Source organism: Mesoplodon densirostris, chromosome 2 (assembly GCF_025265405.1).
Source record: "Mesoplodon densirostris isolate mMesDen1 chromosome 2, mMesDen1 primary haplotype, whole genome shotgun sequence".
Classification (NCBI taxonomy): Eukaryota; Metazoa; Chordata; class Mammalia; order Artiodactyla; family Ziphiidae; genus Mesoplodon; species Mesoplodon densirostris.
The window spans coordinates 153,453,330-153,465,510 of NC_082662.1; positions in this window are offsets into that span (position 1 = coordinate 153,453,330).

A 12,181-nucleotide genomic window follows, 5' to 3' on the forward strand; every position below is an offset into this window, starting at 1 on the left:
TCTCCGGATGATTGCTTTACAAGTGGGTGTTGGCCCAAGCCAAGCCTATCAGGGTCCTTTCCTGGCCCTCTTCAAACTGGCACTAAAATGAAAGAGGTGGACCTTCTCTAGAAGTAAAATCTATGAAACATGAGCCATGGCATCTACACTATCATGCAGAGGAAGTTGACCTGTAGGAAAAGAACAGAAGAGGCAGAAGAAGAGAGCCCTGATGGCATCCCAGGCCCCACAGTGGTTTGGTTATTCAACTCTTCTTTTGCTTACATGATTTACTTTGTATTCTTAAAACAAAACCAAAAAACTCACCTTTTTGCCTCGCCATTTCGGATTGTGTTTATGTCACTTGTAACAAAATTTTCTATTTAATAAAAAGAGAGGAAGAGAATGTGAATTTTGAAGGTTTAGTTAACTGTTGAACACCTACTATTTGCCTACTGCTTTCACATATCTTTAATGAGATCTTCTTAGATCTGTGGCATTATTTCATTTTACAGATAAGAAAAACTGACGAATAATAATAGAGCCAGTAACAGGCAATAGAGCTAATGATGATCAGATTCAGGACGCTAATCAAATTCACTAATTCCAAAGGCATCCACACTCTTCCCACTATTACATATTACCCTCCTATGAACATAAGCTCTTCCAGGACCAAGTCTTATCAATGCTGGTATTTTCAGCACTTTGAAATTTTCTTGTCACCTAATGGCCATCTTGTACATATTGGTTGAATGAGTGAAGTGTTAAGTTAAATTAAAATAGTTCTGGGGGACTTCTCTGGCAGTCCAGTGGTTAAGACTTCACCTTCCAGTGCAGGCGGCATGGGTTTGATCCCTGGTCAGGGAGCTAAAATCCCACATGCCTCCTGACCAAAAAACCAAACCATAAAACAGAAACAATATTGTAACAAGTTCAATAAACACCTTTAAAATGCCCCATATCAAAAATAATCTTAAAAAAATAGTTCTGAATTCAAAGAACTAGGAGGATAGGGTCAAGCAAGATTTGATAGTCTCTGCAAATAAGGTGTTTTACATAATTGTTATATTACTCCAAATGAGTGTAGAATTAAGCTTTCCTGCACCTAGTAATATTTTAAATACAGAGAAGAACTTGCTCTCTAAAGGAACCTATGATGAGTCTTTTTAAAACAATAATTATGCTTCCTTTTTGACATCTGCATAAATCTAGATTTTCCCGTAATATGTTTATTTAAAGCAGGAGTTGTGGACCTCTGGGCTACATATTTAGACTTCAGATATGTTTTGTTTAGTTGGCAGAGTGTTAAAAAAAATTGAAATAATTGCCAACATTTACAAGCAGGAATTTTAAAATTAAACTTGGAAGTTTGGGTTTCTTTTTAAAAATGGGGTATTGTGATAACACAGAGCTTTTGTCAACGTGTGGCCATAATCAGCTGAATGAAGGAATGACTGCCCCTTTTGGTCAGAAGAAGGCCACAGAATCCCCATCTGATTCCCTCACGCTACTTACTTTCCTGTGTGCATTTGCATGAGCAAACCTGGTTTAAGTTGTATTGTCTCTTTAAAAAAATTTTTTTTATTTTATATTGGAGTATAGTTGATTTACACTGCTGTGTTAGTTTCAGGTGTACAGCAAAGTGATTCAGTTATACATATACATATATCTACTCTTTTTCAAATTCTTTTCCCATTTGGTTATCACAGGATATTGAGTAGAGTTCCCTGTGCTATACAGTAGGTCCTTGTTGGTTATCTATTTTAGGTATAGTAGTGTGTATATGTCAATCCCAACCTCCTAATTTATTCCCACCCCTTTCCCTTTGGGTAACCATGAGTTTGTTTTCTAAGTCTGTGAGTCTGTTTCTGTTTTGTAAATAAGTTCATTTGTATCATTTTTTTAGATTCCACATATAAGTGATATCATATGATATTTGTCTCTGACTTACTTCACTTAGTATGATAATCTCTAGGTTCATCCATGTTGCTGCAAATGGCATTATTTCATTCTTTTTTATGGCTGAGTAATATTCCATTGTGTGGATGTACCACATTTTCTTTATCCGTTCCTCTGTCAATGGGCAGAGGAATTTAAGTTGCTTCCATGTATTGGCTATTGTAAATAGAGCTGCAGTGAACATTGGGGTGCATGTATCTTTTCAAATTATGGTTTTCTCTAGATATGTGCCCAGGACTGGGATTGCTGGATCATATAGTAGTTCTGTTTTTAGTTTTTTAAGGAACCTCCATACTGTTCTCCATAGTGGTTGTACCAATTTACATTCCCACCAACAGTGTAGGAAGGTTCCCTTTTCTCCACAGCCTCTCCAGCATTTACTGCTTGTAGACTTTTTTTTTTTTTTTTTTTTCTTTTTTTGCGGTATGCGGGCCTCTCACTGCTGTGGCCTCTCCCGTTGCGGAGCACAGGCTCCGGACGCGCAGGCCCAGCGGCCACGGCTCACGGGCCCAGCCGCTCCGCGGCATGTGGGATCCTCCCAGACCGGGGCACGAACCCGTATCCCCTGCACCGGCAGGCGGACTCTCAACCACTGCGCCACCAGGGAGGCCCGCTTGTAGACTTTTTGATGATGGCATTCTGACCAGTGTGAGGTGATACCTCAAAACTTTCACTCATTAAAAACATCATTAAAAAATGAAAAAGTGAATCATTGTCTGAGGATAAAATGTTCAAATATACAAAAATCTAACAAAAGACTTGTACCCAGAATAATAAAGAATTCCTATAAATGAAAAAAAAATGTATTCTCTCTCTCTAAGCCATATAGAGCATGGGAAGAGCACATATAGAGAATGGAAAGATTCTACTCCATTGTCTTTCCAAAAAACCCCAAAATTCACAGGCTGGCAGCTGTACTTTTTAAAGGCATGTGTTTTCCTGACTACCTAGAAATCTCTATTTGGTAAATGCCAGAAAGTTACTTCTCACACTGATTCACTTGGTCAAATAAAAAACTTGACTTTGTTACTGGCGTATGTACCAGCAGTGGACTCATCCTCTAAATTATTTTCCAGTAATCTTCCCTAATGACATTGAAGTGCAAATCGAAACGAATGAAAAACCAAGAGTTTGGAACCCTGGGCAATTAGCAAGCTCATTTGTTGACTTGATGAAGGAGAAAATGCTGATGTAGAAGAGAAAAATACTTTGTCACTTTTATGGTGTCTGGACTGTCCTTTTGCTTTGTTGCATTGTCTTATTTTGGTTTTGGTTTCTTATGTAACCCTGGTGGAGCTAGCAAAGAAGATGAGAAGAATTAAGATTTATTTAAATCCCCCTTCATCCCATTTGTGAATCACCTCCTTTAGACCATGCAACACCTATACATGATATACAGAAGGACACAGATGTTAAACACATGAGGTCAGAGCCAGAATAACTGGGTTCTTACACTTACTAGAGCAGGGTCTTATTAGTGAAGTTATTTAACTCTTCTAATGTCTTGGCCTTCTTAGAAAAAAATTCTTAGGGTTTTTCATCCTGACTCTATGACTTGCTGTCTGTGTGTCCTTGGACAAGTAATTAACTCCTCTGTGTCTCAGTTTCCTTAACTTTATATAGGGATAATGTCCCTAGCAAATCCTTCACAGGATCACTATGAGTATTGTCAGAGTATGGTTTCCTGAAAGTTAAAAACATTCATATATATTTTAAGGATTGTATCAATGGTTTATTTGACAGTGATGGAACCAGGAGGAGGGCAAAACCTGGTTTAAAAGAAAAGAAACAGATACATAGTCACTGGAAAAGAGGAAGAATGCTGTAATAAGATTGCAACATTTGATACAAAACTGGTTAATATCCTACAAGGAAAACAACCATGACTTTTGTGGCTATCTTTTCTATCAGACAAAAATAATTTGCAAAATTCATTGGTAACATGTCAATTTCCTAACAGTTAAAAACTACCTGTGCAAGTCCTGGACCCAAACAATAGTAAATGGAAAGTCAAAGTTACCTCCCCTAAAAAGTCATAGGGCCTTTAGGCAGGTTGTTAGACACTACTGTGTAAAACTTTGAAAACTCACGATGGAGTCTTTTTACCTTATTTCCCAATTTCAGATCATTTTACTTAAAAGGCTTAAATGAAATAACATTCATAAAGCCCTTAGAGTGGCGCCTACTAAGTGTTCATTAAATGTTATGTTTTTTCAACATTACTCGTGAAATAGGGGAAAGTAAGTTTTCTACCCTATGTGATTATTACAATAATTAGACTATATAAGCTCTTAACATCATGCCTGGCACAGAGTAAGCCCTCAACAAATACGAGTGTTGTTATTGGTTGCTAGAATGTCAGATACTATATAAACATATTGTATAATCATGTTAAGAATCCGTGACAGCAACTTTGCACATGATCACAAATTCTGTGAATTTTGACATTATTAACCTTTAAAGAATGCACAACATTCAAATAGTTTCAATTCCAAATCTATATAGTCTTATCAAGTGGTCTTAATTTGTTCTAAGTTATATGAGGAACACCTGAAACCCTTCAGGAGCAAGGCTCTTCTTAGACTAATCAGTCTGTCAATCAACCAGTCAGGTGTCCATGGAATCACACTGACCAATCTGGATTCTGTGGTCTTATTTCATGGAATACATTTTCACAGGGAGCAAGTGAATTATCCACTTTCTTGTAAATAGTGTTCAGTGAGGTTGTCTGTCTTCAAGTCTGTGCATTAGATGTGACAGATTGTGTATTCTCAAAAGCCCCATGAATAAGATCTATGAGCTTTACTACACTAGACTATGCCTACTCTTTGTGATCCTGTCCTCTCTAGAGAATACCCAAGACCTGCAAAATGTTTTGGGGAAAAGAGGAGTGCCCAGATTAAGAAATGAGGACAGATACTGCTTTTCACTGTCTATATTGGTTTCATTAGCAATGCCTATGCGTATTGAAAACTAGCCAATATTTAGAGGTATTCCCCAATAACGAAGCCTAAAGGCAAGATAGTTCTTTTCCATTCACACTTGACTGTTATTGAGCACCTACTCAATGTAATCTCCCACTACCTCTGTTATCTCATTTAATTTATGCCAAGGGCAGAGATCATGCTTTGAGCTAACTGTTTCACACCCAGTGCAGTTATAGGATTGAGAATACTGCCAGGGTGGAAAATCTTTTCCTCTACCCTCTTAGGTTCAGGAGTGTGAACTAAACCAACAAAAGATAGATTAACAGGAGAAAAGGCACACAGTTTTTTATTTATTTATGTGCACTGGAGTTCACAGAATAGAAGTGAAATTCAAAGAAGTGGTTAGACTCAGGGGCTTACCATTTCGACAAAGGAAAGGGATTTGTTCTTCAAGGGATGATAAATTGTGAGGAAGTGACTAGGAAATATTTGTGGGAACTACTGGGAGATAAGAGTTATTTTAGTAAGGTCTGTTTATGCAAACTCATCTCATTGTCAACTTTCCATCACTGGTAATAAGAGTAATCTTCTCCTTTGGGAGGTGGTGGGAGGCAACTTCCTCAATGGGAAATGTAGGCCCTACTTTTAAGCTGATAAGGGGAGCAGGCAGAGAACTGTTCCTGCAACTGTTGATTTTTCAATTTCCTTCAACTCAAAATAATCCTTTTGCCAAAGTGGCATATTTTGGGGCAGTATATTCTGGACCACTTCAGTACCCATTGGGCATGCAAATGTTGACTCTTAGAGGCATTCAGAAAACTTCAAAATGAAAGGAAGGAAGAAATAGGGCATAGGAGCTACTTTGAGCAGCTTTACATAAGCTGGTTACAGCTATCAAGGAACATAAAGCTTGGAATCTCATACCTATTTAGAGAGACTAGAAGGTAATTAAACATGCTTGCACCTAATCTGCTTTCCCAAAGGAGAGTGGAGAAGCCAAATTGCTCAAATTGGAGAATCCTCACTGTTACACCATAAATTTCCAAGGAATTGAGAAAAACAGAAAATCAGTATTTATTATGTACAAACTATACAATGTTAACAGGAATAAGAAAACCATATCCAAACTCTGTGACATTAACAGGAATAAGAAAACCACTCAGCCTTTTGTTAAGAAATTAGGTTCAGTCAGTTGATAAAGTCCTTGATGCATCAGTGAATATATTTGAGGCCTGTTACTTTCCATCACTCTCTTAGGCATTCCTATTTTATTTTTATTTATTTTATTTTTTTAAACATTTTTATTGGAGTATAATTGCTTTACAATGGTGTGTTAGTTTCTGCTTTATAACAAAGTGAATCAGTTATACATATACATATGTTCCCATATCTCTTCCCTCTTGCATCTCCCTCCCTCCCACCCGCCCTATCCCACCCCTGTAGGTGGTCACAAAGCACCGAGCTGATCTCCCTGTGCTATGCCGCTGCTTCCCACTAGCTAGCTATTTTACGTTTGGTAGTGTATATATGTCCATGCCACTCTCTCACTTTGTCACAGCTTACCCTTCCGCCTCCCCATATCCTCAAGGCCATTCTCTAGTAGGTCTGTGTCTTTATTCCTGTCTTACCCCTAGGTTCTTCATGACCTTCTATTTTTCTTCTTCTTAGATCCCATATATATGTGTTAGCTTATGGTATTTGTTTTTCTCTTTCTGACTTACTTCACTCTGTATGACAGACTCTAGGTCCAACCACCTCACTACAAATAACAATTCTGTTTCTTTTTATGGCTGAGTAATATTCCATTGTATATATGTGCCACATCTTTATCCGTTCATCTGATGATGGACACTTAGGTTGCTTCCATCTCCTGGCTATTGTAAATAGATCTGCAGTGAACATTTTGGTACATGACTCTTTTTGAATTATGGTTTTCTCAGGGTATATGCCCAGTAGTGGGATTGTTCAGGTCGTATGGTAGTTCTATTTGTAGTTTTTTAGATTAAGAAACCTAAGCCACAATTGTAGAAACTCTGGATTGGAAGGAATCATCTGTATTCAAAGGCGGTGTTCATGATTATGTTGAGCCTTTAATAGTTCATTAATTCACATGTGTAGGGGAAGACTTTACCTGCTTAGGTTCTGTATCTGGGGCCTATATATTGAACTGACAAAAAGACGGACTAACAGGAGAAAAGTATACAACTTTTATTTGATGTTAATATTTTTATGTGGCATGGGGGGCTTCATGGAAAGAAATGAAAACCCCAAAGAAGTATTTATACCCAGGGGCTTAGATACCACTTGAACAAAGAGTGAGAAATTGTGAAGCCATGATAAGACTAAGGAAAAAGATGTTTGGGCTAGAGGTGGTATGTTGTGGGAACATGACTAGAAATTAATTGCAAAAACTAATGGAAGTTAAAGGTTATGTTAGTAAGGTTTGTATAGACTCATCTTGGCATCAACTTCTTGGCTCTGATGACAAGAATATTTTCCTCTTCATGATACAAGGATGACACCTTTTCCATGGGAAATTTATGACCTGCTTTTAGGTAGAAAGGGGGAGGTCAGAGAACCTCCCCTTCCTGCATCTGCTGTTTCTCAATTGCCTTCACCAGCAGATAATCAGTAGGCCAAATCAATATGCCAATACGCCACCCCAAAGTATATTTTGGGGTGGTATGTTCTGATTCCCTTTGATTTCAGACACACACAGCAGTGAGTGCTAGATTACAGTGGGCAGCAGCTTGAAGCGAGACAGCTCTCTGACCGGGGGTCAAACCCTGATCCAGTGGTGAAAGCATAAAGTCCTAACCACTAGAGCACAAGGGCCAGTGGCTAGAGTTTGGGTTCCGGGTCCTTGTCTGACTTGAAAAGAAAAAATTCTGACAGACAGAAGGTAGAGAGGAAAGTAGAGTGTTTATTAGAAAAGCAGAGTACATGAGGACAGAAGCATAGGCGAGGTCAGCAAGAGTCGTGCCTAAGGGAAGTTTAAATCCTTTACAAGGGGACAGTCTTCCGGGTCTTTTTTTCCCTCTGGCCAATTGTCTTTCTTTGCCCCCATGGCTGATTTGCCTTAGGACCTTCCCCTGAGAGCGTGCACAGCTCTCAGCCAAGATGGATTTTAGTGCAAGGGTCTCGGGGTGGGGGGTGGGGGTGGGTTGACATGACTTATTATGGTCTGGCATCCCCTGTCTTTTTACCCCTGAGGAGCCTTTCTGCAGTGTCTCCCTTACCCCAAGGATGGGAAATATGTGACTTCTTGATCTTTTGTTCAAACAGGATTTAGCCCCTCTCTGTCCCTGCCATGACTGTTATCTAAAAGTGTTCACAGGAAACAAAGTCCAGCTATTTACCCTGTCCCTGTTGTTATTTCTATCTCGAAGTGCAGACAGGAGGCTGGTCATAAATATCTAGCCTGGAGCCCACTTGCCTCCTGCCTCAGGAAATGTGAACAGGAGGCCGGTTATAAATGCCTAGCGTGGAGCCCAGCTATCTCCTGCCTCACCCTTCTCATGGTTTTAAGTTCCATCTTTTTTAAACAAACTATGGGGAATATGATTGAAAGAAAGGTCCTTTCCTACATGGGTCTACTTTTTAAATAATATGTGTTTTTTTTAAATTAAGGTATAGTTGACATATGACATTATATTAATTTTAGGTGTACAACATAATGATTAAATATTTGTATATATTATGAAATGATCACTACAATAAGTCTAGTTAACATACTTAACTTTCACCATACATATTTATAAACTTTTTCTCTTGTGATGAGAACTTTTAAAATTTACTCTTAGCAACTTTCAAATAAGCAACACAGTAGTATTAACTATAGTCACCATGTTCTAATTACATCCACATGGCTTATTTATTTTATAAGTGGAAGTTTATACCTTTTGACCCCCTTTACCCATGTTGCTCATGTCCTATTCCCCACCTCTGGCAACCACCAATCCATTCTCTGTATCTATGAGCTTGGGTTTTTTTTTTTTCTGATTCCACATATATACGAGATGATACAACATTTGTCTTTCTCTGCCTGACTTGTTTCACTTAGCGTAATGCCCTCAAGGTCTATCCATGTTGTCACAAATGTAAAAATTTCAAGTTTTTAATAGCTGAGTAACATTCCATTGTATGTATATGACACTTTTTCTTTATCTGTTCATCCATATATGGACATTTAGGTTGTTTCCATGGCTTGGTTATTGTAAATAATGCTGCAATGAACATGGGGGTGCATGTATCTTTTCAAGTTAATGTTTTTGTGTTCTTTGGATAAATACTCAGAAGTAAGATTGCTGTGTCACATGGTAGTTCTATTTTCAATTTTTTGTGGAAATTCTGAACTGTTTTCTGTAGTGGTTGCACCAATATACATTCCCACAAACAGTCCACAAAGTTTCCCTTTTCTCCATATCCTCACCACCATTTGTTATTTCTTGTCTTTTGGATAGTAGTCATTCTAACAGGTGTGATGTAATATCTCACTGTGGTTTTGATTTGCATTTCCCTGATGATTAGTTATATTGAGCATCTTTTCATGTACTTGTTTGCCTTCTGTATTTCTTTGGAAAAATGTGTATTCAGATCTTCTGACCATTTTCATATTGGATTGTTTGCTTTTTTGCTATTGAGTTGTATGAGTTTTCTTTTACAATACTTTGGATACTAACCTCTTACCATATATGTGACTTGCAAAAATTTTTCCCATTCTGTATGTTGCCTTTTCATCTTTTTGATGGTTTCTTTTGCTACGCAGAAAGTTTTTAGTTTGATGTGGTCCCACTTGTTTATTTTTGCTTTTGTTACCTTTGCTTTTGGTGTCAGATCCAAAAGATCATCGCCAAGAGCAAAGTCAAGGAGTTTACTGCTTATGTTTTCTTCTAGGAGTTTTATAGTTTCAGGTCTTACATTCAAGTCTTTAATCCATTTTGAGTTAATTTTTGTGTATGGTGTAAATAGTGGTCTGGTTTTGTTCTTTTGCATATGGCTGTCCAGTTTTCCCAACACCATTTACTGAAGAGACAGTCCTTTCCCCATTGTATATTCTTGGCTCCTTTGTCATAAATTAATTGTCCATATATGCATAGGTTTTTTTCTGGACTTGCTATTCTCTTCCATAATTTATGTGTCTGTTTTTATGCCAATATCAAACTGTTTTGATTACTATTGCTTTGTAATATAATTTGAAATCTGGGAATGTGATGCCTCCAACTTTGTTATTCTTTCTCAAGATTGCTTTTTTTTAAAAACATCTTTATTGGAGTATAATTGCTTTAAAATGGTGTGTTAGTTTCCACTTTATAACAAAGTTATACATATACATATATCCCCATATCTCTTCCCTCTTGCATCTCCTTCCCTCCCACCCTCCCTATCCCACCACTCTAGGTGGTCACAAAGCACCGAACTGATCTCCCTGTGCTATGCGGCTGCTTCCCACTAGCTATCTATTTTACATTTGGTACTGTATATATGTCCATGCCACTCTCTCACTTTGTGCCAGCTTACCCTTCCCTCTCCCCACATCCTCAAGTCCATTCTCTAGTAGGTCTGCGTCTTTATTCTCATCTTGCCCCTAGGTTCTTCATGACCACTTTTGTTTGTTTGTTTTTTAGATTCCATATATATGTGTTAGCATACGGTATTTGTTTTTCTCTTTCTGACTTACTTCACTCTGTATGACAGACTCTAGGTCCATCCACCTCACTACAAATAACTCAATTTCCTTTCTTTTTATGGCTGAACAATATTCCATTGTAAGTATGTGCCACATCTTCTTTATCCATTCATCTGTTGATGGACACTTAGGTTGCTTCCATGTCCTGGCTACTGTAAATAGAGCTGCAATGAACATTGTGGTACATGACTCTTTTTGAATTATGGTTTTCTCAGGGTATATGCCCAGTAGTGGGATTGCTGGGTCGTATGGTCGTTCTATTTTTAGTTTTTTAAGCAACCACCATACTGTCCTTCATAGTGGCTGTATCAACTTACATTCCCACCAACAGTGCAAGAGGGTTCCCTTTTCTCCACACCCTCTCCAGCATTTATTGTTTCTAGATTTTTTAATGATGGCCATTCTGACTGGTGTGAGATGATATCTCATTGTAGTTTTGATTTGCATTTCTCTAATGATTAATGATGTTGAGCATTCTTTCATGTGTTTGTTGGCAATCTGTATATCTTCTTCGGAGAAATGTCTATTTAGGTCTTCTGCCCATGTTTGGATTGAGTTGTTTGTTTTTTTGATATTGAGCTGCATGAGCTGCTTGTAAATTTTGGAGATTAATCCTTTGTCAGTTGCTTCATTTGCAAATATTTTTTCCCATTCTGAGGGTTGTCTTTCGGTCTTGTTTATGGTTTCCTTTGTTGTGCAAAAGCTTTTAAGTTTCATTAGGTCCCATGTGTTTATTTTGTTTTTATTTCCATTTCTCTAGGAGGTGGGTCAAAGAGGATCTTGCTGTGATTTATGTCATAGAATGTTCTGCCTATGTTTTCCTCTAACAGTTTGATAGTGTCTGACCTTACATTTAGGTGTTTAATCCATTTTGAGTTTATTTTTGTGTATGGTCTTAGGGAGTGTTCTAATTTCATTCTTTTAAATGTAGCTGTCCAGTTTTCCCAGCACCACTTATTGAAGAGGCTGTCTTTTCTCCACTGTATATTATTGCCTCCTTTATCAAAGATAAGGTGACCATATTTGTGTGGGTTTATCTCTGGGCTTTCCATCCTGTTCCATTGATCTATATTTCTATTTTTGTGCCTCAAGATTGCTTTGACTATTGTAGGGTCTTTTGTGATTCCATACAAATCTTAGTATTGCTTGTTCTATTTCTATGAAAAAATTCCACTGGAATTTTGATAGGGATTGCATTGAATCTATAGATTGCTTTGGGCAGTATAGACATTTTAACAATAGTCTTTCAATCCATGAACATGGAATATCTTTATGTCTTTAGTTTCTTTCATTAATGTCTTATAGTTTTCAGTGAACTTCCATCTTTCTAGTCACTTCCTTGCTGTCTCCTACTTGTATTTATCACATCCAACACCCAGTGTCCAGGAGTGATTACAAATCTCCCATTATGCTATAATTAGTAGAGTGTAGGATAACCATCGTGTCCATCTTTCAATCACCATAGTTCATGTCAGTGCTGCCAAAGTTGAATCCATTTTTTGGTTACCACAGCTCAGAGTATTGACTCATACTCAGCCTTTCATTACACAATTCCTAATCTCCCTCACATGTGCTATTGCTAAGCTCCTTCTCCTCTACCTTGCTTATGCAGATGCTTTTCTGGAAC